This window comes from Pseudoliparis swirei, chromosome 8 (assembly GCF_029220125.1).
Source record: "Pseudoliparis swirei isolate HS2019 ecotype Mariana Trench chromosome 8, NWPU_hadal_v1, whole genome shotgun sequence".
NCBI classification, from domain to species: Eukaryota; Metazoa; Chordata; class Actinopteri; order Perciformes; family Liparidae; genus Pseudoliparis; species Pseudoliparis swirei.
The window spans coordinates 67391-74137 of NC_079395.1; the positions used below are offsets into that span (position 1 = coordinate 67391).

General features: G+C 41.8%; 1 long non-coding RNA gene across 1 annotated transcript; it reads left to right on the forward strand.

The window, feature by feature from the left end:
- The first annotated feature begins 1864 nt into the window (after positions 1 to 1864).
- LOC130198268 (uncharacterized) lies at positions 1865 to 3501 on the forward strand. Its single transcript, XR_008832600.1, has 3 exons — positions 1865 to 1983; positions 2403 to 2488; positions 2604 to 3501. It is a non-coding gene; the product is annotated as an uncharacterized LOC130198268 (long non-coding RNA).
- Positions 3502 to 6747: the final 3246 nt, after the last annotated feature.

Sequence of the window (6747 nt, forward strand, 5' to 3'; positions counted from 1 at the left end):
CCCAAACCCCCCCTTTTAAAGCAACAGATTTAACGCACACAGACATACTGACTTCCCTAGGATGGAAGATCTAAGAGGGTGGATCAGGGCACCACATGACAGAAACCACGCCCTATTCCCATCCCTAACAGAGAGACTCTCTCCAGAAATAGGTATCATACAGGTCTTATGGGACCTTAATCTAGGCAACGAAGATTATATTTCAGGAGACTCATTCACGTCAAATGGCAGAGCTAAGACAGGACGAGGAGACCAGGACACATAGCCACTTAGGGAGGCCAGGCCATGACAAGATCTGGCATAAAGAGGGAAATAAATATTCCCAGAGAAAGGGTTCACATCCAGCGGATGTGAAAAGAGGGATTTGTAAAGAATATATATTATAGTTTAGCATAGCCTAGTATTGTTTGCATAAATATTATGTGTAAGATGGAAAAACACTGAATAAGAGTTGAATACTTCGGCAGGGCAATCTGGCGTCTGAGCTGATCTAAAGAAAGATAACAGTGAAGCATCTACAAATGAGCCCTTCTGTTAACTGGCTGATCGCCATAAAGATAACGGTGACATACTCTAAGGAAGTTCTATGCAACCCCGTCCCCATCACGAATAGCTTAGAAGTGGTCAACAACCAAAGAAGCTCTTTATATTCATAGGGTAGGAAAGGGCAATCACACACCTGACCTCACCGGGGCAGAAAGATTAGGACGAGGCCGTTTCTCTCCTTAGAGTCACGTATGAACACACACACACACACACACACACTCTTTCAACTCTTTGATGATTCGGTCCTTTTGTCCAGTCAGCCATCTGAGAGGAACCAGCACCCTACCTTCATTAATGAATGACCGGGCAGGAGTCCTTCTCAAAAGAAGGACCTTGAATCATTTCTTTATTTTATTCATTTATGTGCTGGCCACAACATCCAATGAAGGAACGACAGAGGCGGGAGCTGGCAACAAGAACCAATGAGAAGACAACGCCCCCTTATGCTCCTGTCCAATCAGAACTGTTCCTTTCGGCTATTTAAAATGGCTGCACACTCTGAACCGTCGTCTTTTTCTCCAGCGCGGAGGCCATCGGTCAGAGCTCTGGAGAAGGGTCCATGCATGATGTCTACTTGTATCCTGATTTCTGAATAAAACGCTTATAGATGTAACGTAGAAGTCTACCGCTCTTTCTTCCAGTGAGTGTCGTCCAGGTGGTGTGACGCTGTCCAACTCCAACACGAGCCTCACCTGTGAGGTGGGAGGTCCTTTGTGATTTACTGAGTGTTCATTGGTTGTTTTTTTCGCAAAATGTTGACAAACTGATTGACAAATCACGTTGAAGGTTTCGTGTGACGAGTTCTTTCCGCGCCGCGTCACCCGGACACGTCGCCTCCGTTCCTCTGTGTATCAGAGGGGGAGACGGGAGGAAGGAGGAGCAGGAGGAAACCCGACTGATTCATCCACGAGTTTGAACTGATTTCTGCTCCTTATTTTCGCGAAGAAATAATTGTTTTAAAAACGGAAAGTGTTAAACCGTACTGCCGCGGTTTGACACTCAGAGGAGTGTAAAAACTTCAAGGCACACCGGAAGTAAACAAAGTTGCGTTAATTGCGTTAAAATATTTTAGTGCGTTAACGCGGCCAAATTAATCGCATAGATTAACGCGTTAACGCTGACAGCCCTAATATATATATATATATATACACTACCGTTCAAAAGTTTGGGGTCATCCAGACAATTTAATGTTTTCCATTAAAACTCATACTTTTATTGATCACATAAATTGATACCAGTGAATCTTTGGAAAAACAAAAAATATTGTACCCCTCCCATTTATATAATTGTGATTCATCTGTTAAGTGATGCTATTGTGTTTATGTTTGATTGGACTTGTTCAATCACTTTTTCATCTTTTCCAGCTGCTGGATGAGGATCACATCGAGTTCATAAGAGAAGCCGTGAAGAAGATAGGCATCCCCAAAGTCCTGTCTGGTAAGACTATAGAGAGATAAGGATTAAATGTTGATCCGATGTGAGGTCAAAGGTCAGGGATGTTGTATGTGTACAGATTGTAAAGCCCGCTGAGGCAAATCCGGAATTTGTGATATTGGGCGATATAAAATAAACTGAATTGAATTAAACAATGATACCAGGCTTAAACCTTAAACTATTGACCCCACCACCATAAACGATTCTTCTAGAATGTATTAGATAATATTACTGTCAATGTAGCATATTGAAAAAAAAGACTGATATAAGAACTAAGTACTAAGTACAAGGATTTGCAGCATCAACAGGCGACTGCACTTCATTTGACAGACATTACTGTCCCAATGTTCAGCAGAATAAACATGTAGCTCCAGGGGATGAAAGTATAAACTGTAATGGTTACATGTTGTGTTTTGTTCCAGCTTTGGAGATTGAGCTAACCAGGCTATTGGACAAACAGGGGACCAACTTATTTGACATCTTCAACCCAGAGGTGCTTCCTCAGGACGTGAGTGTTCTCTTGGCTGTTTTTCATGTTGTCAAGTGCCCTTTTTTGTCTTGCACTTCTTTGTACTTGGTAGTTAACTTGCTTCTCCATTTCCCATTCAATGTCTGTGCTGCAGGGCTTTGTGGTGATGCAAATGGATTTTGGTTTCCCTCATCACCTCTTGACGGATTTCCTTAAAAAGACTCTACAGTGATTATGCAACCCGTGAACAATTTGAGCCCGATTTGCACAAAGCGTTGCATTTTGATTTTGACCATTTTGTTTAGATAAAGTAATACTTCCTTAGCTGTTTATTAGAATCAACTTAACAAAAGTGTAAACAAGCCTGTCACTAATTGTGTCATGAGTGAATACTGGTGATCATGATGAGTGCATGGCACTAAACTTGGAAAAGGATAATACATTTGGAGGTGTTTATATTTTATTGTGTAAATTCACTCATTCTATTGTGTTTGTTTTCTACAAAGATAACACAAACTAAGCAAATGTATATTACATGCAGTACTTTATATTACCAGAAACTTTAATTAATTTTTTGGAAGGAGTTGAGAGCGCGTTTTTGCAGTCAAGGGCGGCTTTTTGTTATTGTTTCCAATGTGAACGAAGCCTTTTACATGCTGCTGTGGCGTGACAAGCAGCTCGCGTTTTTCTACTCTCTGCTTATCACTTTGAGTTGAAAAAATTCTGCATAAAAATAACGTAAGTATTTTTTAGTGAGGACTGTGGATGGTTTTGCTTGATACCTGTTGCTATATGGCTTCAACAACCCTAGTTACCATCATCCAAAAGGAAAATGAGTGCTATACTTTAGTTTTTGGGCATGATTTTTTATTAAGGTGATATAACCAAAGCAAAAACAATGTTTTTAATGCTCTGGTACATTGTAAGAATTTGGGCTATTTTGCTTCGAACCATATAGGCATGGTTCGTTCATCTTTTTTTTACTCTATTCACCTGTAGTGTCTTGCAAAATGTATGGAATTAAAAAATAGATCAAACTATAAAGTAAGGAGCATCTGTCTGTCTGCCTGTTCTTTAAATATCTCGAGAACCGCTCGTGCAATCTACTTCACACTTGGTGGGTTTATATCTGGTGACCTTATGAAGTCGCACATTTGGTGCAATTTAGACATGGGTCCAGTTCAATATGAATAGCATTTGAATATAAAAGCGCAAAACAATCTGTGCAGCAGCTTGGACGGAGCTTCAGGAGTCTAATGACTTGTGCTTGTGATCCAGTGGGCAGACCACGTCTGGCTACAATTCTCTTTGCAGTTAATACCTCAAAACATATTCTGACATACAATGTAAATGCATTCAAACTGCACAGAAAGAGAGCGAGCAAGAGACTTTGCAAAGTTAGCGGAAGGATTATCATATCTTATCTCTCTTTCTCTCATATATACAGTATATATATCTATATATATCTATATCTATTCATATATAAATATATATATGATTGTTATTTATCACTTTATATATATATATATATATATAAATTGATAAATAACAATCATAAGACTCCGCCACTCCTCCTCTCTACCTCCAGCTGCCTGATGGATCATGGAGGTTTCCATCGTGGAACAGTGGCGGCTCCTGAAAAAATTCTCAGGGGGGGGCAATTTTTTTGATAATGATTAACCCTCCCAAAACCACAGACCTTCAGACAGCTGTCTATGTGTAGCTTAATCACAATGCCATCAAGTCATGTGACTCCAGTCAGTGTGATGGCTGTGACTGAACTCTGTCTGTGAGCTTGTAGTTAGTTCATAAGCAGACAGACAGTCTGAGGCAGACTGTGAGCTGTCTGTCAGTAATCCAGCTCCTGGTCTTTGATTTGGGGATGTTTTCAACAAGATTTAAATAATTATAATAATAATAAATATGACATCACCATTTGTGACTCCTGCATCTGAGCTTTTTCAAATAATAGAATAAATACAATTGCAATCACTTTCAAGCAGTGGCGGGCCGTGGGCCTGGGGCCTGGGCCTTCAGTGAGGCCCTACACAGTCCCACCCGAATTAATCCACCTCTTATTACTATCATTATGATGCCATGGCTCTAGACCAGGGCTGCTCAATACGTCGATCGCGGCGTAGTATTGGTAGATCGCATGACATAAAAAAAAATTGGCCCGCCCCCGTCATTTTCTCTTTAGCACGTCTTTGTTTATTTATTAAACTAAACAGCCGTCTGATGTTGATCGTATCTACGCAACAGCATGTCATTTCTCTCGGCTCTCCGTCTCGCGCTGCAGAATGCGCATCATGACAGAGAAAAGAAGAAGAAAAAGTCACTTGCACTAGTTTGTTCACTAAACAGGGCATTATCGCAAAGCAGATTTCAAGTATATGCCCGACCAAATCGACATCTTCTCCTCCTTCCGCCATTGTGGGTTGAAAAACAGCTTTGTAGTCCATGAATTAATTCCTTTATCAAATTCAGTTTCCTAGTTCTGAGGTTTTGCATCTACCTGCCCATAGGACCCGCCTCTCAATATTGGTAATCAATCAAAAGGCGTGCAGCACTCCGCCTGCTAGCTGGCTCCTGTGCCGGTTCCGGGGCCAGCTAGAAGTCCTACAGGAGCCAACTCTAGAGCTGATTGGTTGACAAAACATCGTCATTCCATTCACTTGAAGCAACCAGCACCGCAATGTTGATTCTGAAGGCCTAAGGGCAGATTTTAGCCCCTGGCAACACCACGATGGCTGAATATGATTGGATAAAAGATCTAACATAAAGACCAGCCCTCAAATCTCAACCTGGCGCTGGCACACAATAAGAGGAACGCTATGAAATTAAGAGAATAACTCTTACTCTGGGAAATAATTGAATACATATTTGTGGGAAAATATATTTAGAAAAAATATATATATTCTGATGATGTTTAGGCCAGCAGAGAAGGCCTTGCTGGCCCTGACGGCCCGCCACTGCTTTCAAGTAAACCACATTGCTCCACCAGACAAGAAAAAAGCTCAATGTTGAGCTTTTGTTTTGAAGGGCAACAGCAGAAAAGCCGAACTCACGGAGGTAAAACCTGGCAAATTGCCAATAATCTCGGCTGTCGCGCATGCGCAGGCGTAACTTGTTAATGCCGTAACGTAAACATTTACAAGAAGGTACAGGCATTTCACCATTTATTTATTCATGACTTAGTTTTATGTCGGTGTACTTTGACCGTGTGTAATATGTGAAGTTATCAATAAAGGTCTTTCTGCATTTCCCCTGCGCCTCACCTGTAGTCCTACGTTCCTCTTTCAGGAGCACAGCTGACAACACGGCTGTCAGAGAACCCGTTTACAGGCGTTCATTAACATCAGGCGGAGATCTTTTCTGACGTCGATCGTCAGGAAGAAAACGTTTCAGAAGAAACTTTAGAAAATTTTCGAGAATGAGGAACAATGTGTTTCTGATTTTATTTTCATTTTATTTTGGAGAATGACAGCGAACGTCTCCGAGGTCGACCACGATCGACGTGTTGGCGACCACTGGTCTAGGAGGTCCTACTTCTATTGTTGCCAATGTGTCTTCATTGTTACGCCGACCGAAAGGAGTCTCTTTCAAAGAAAGAATTGAATCGCTGCTATTGCACTTAGCACTGGCCATCTCGACTGCAGGGCTCTCAAGTTTTGAAGACAGGCAAGAGTGAGATATCCCCCGGCCACGCCCCCAGCCACGCCCCCATTCCGCCCGCCCCGCTCCCATTCCGCCCGCCCCGCCCCTGCTGTATGCCCACACACCAGCCCCCCCCCCCCCCATATTATTATTAGTGTTTTGTTGTTGTTAATATGAATTGCTCAGACTTGCAGAAAATATTTGACACATGGCACTGACAATTCAACCAATTACAAAGTATTTATTCAATTTGAGTGAGAGAGACAGAAAGAGGGAGAGAGAGACAGACAGACAGACTTATGACTTGTGTTGTTTATTGTAGGTGTTTGTTGCCTTTTTTGACTCTTTTATCATTGTTGATGTTGGTTCCCATTTAAAGCAGTTTGGCTCAAGCCCAGCCATTTTCAGCGTCATTATGGAGGACAATGTCCCATCCAGAACCAAGCTGTTTCGGGTTGATGTTTTATTTAAACCAACCATGGAAAACACCCTTTCTGCATCCGCATTAGAGTGGGGTAGCACTAGAACCAAGGCTGCAATCTTGGATAGCCTCCCAAATTTGTTCAGGCCAGTCACCTTCGAAAAAAGGAACCAGAGGCCTCTATTACTCAAACATTTTCCTTTGATTGCAATTATGATGA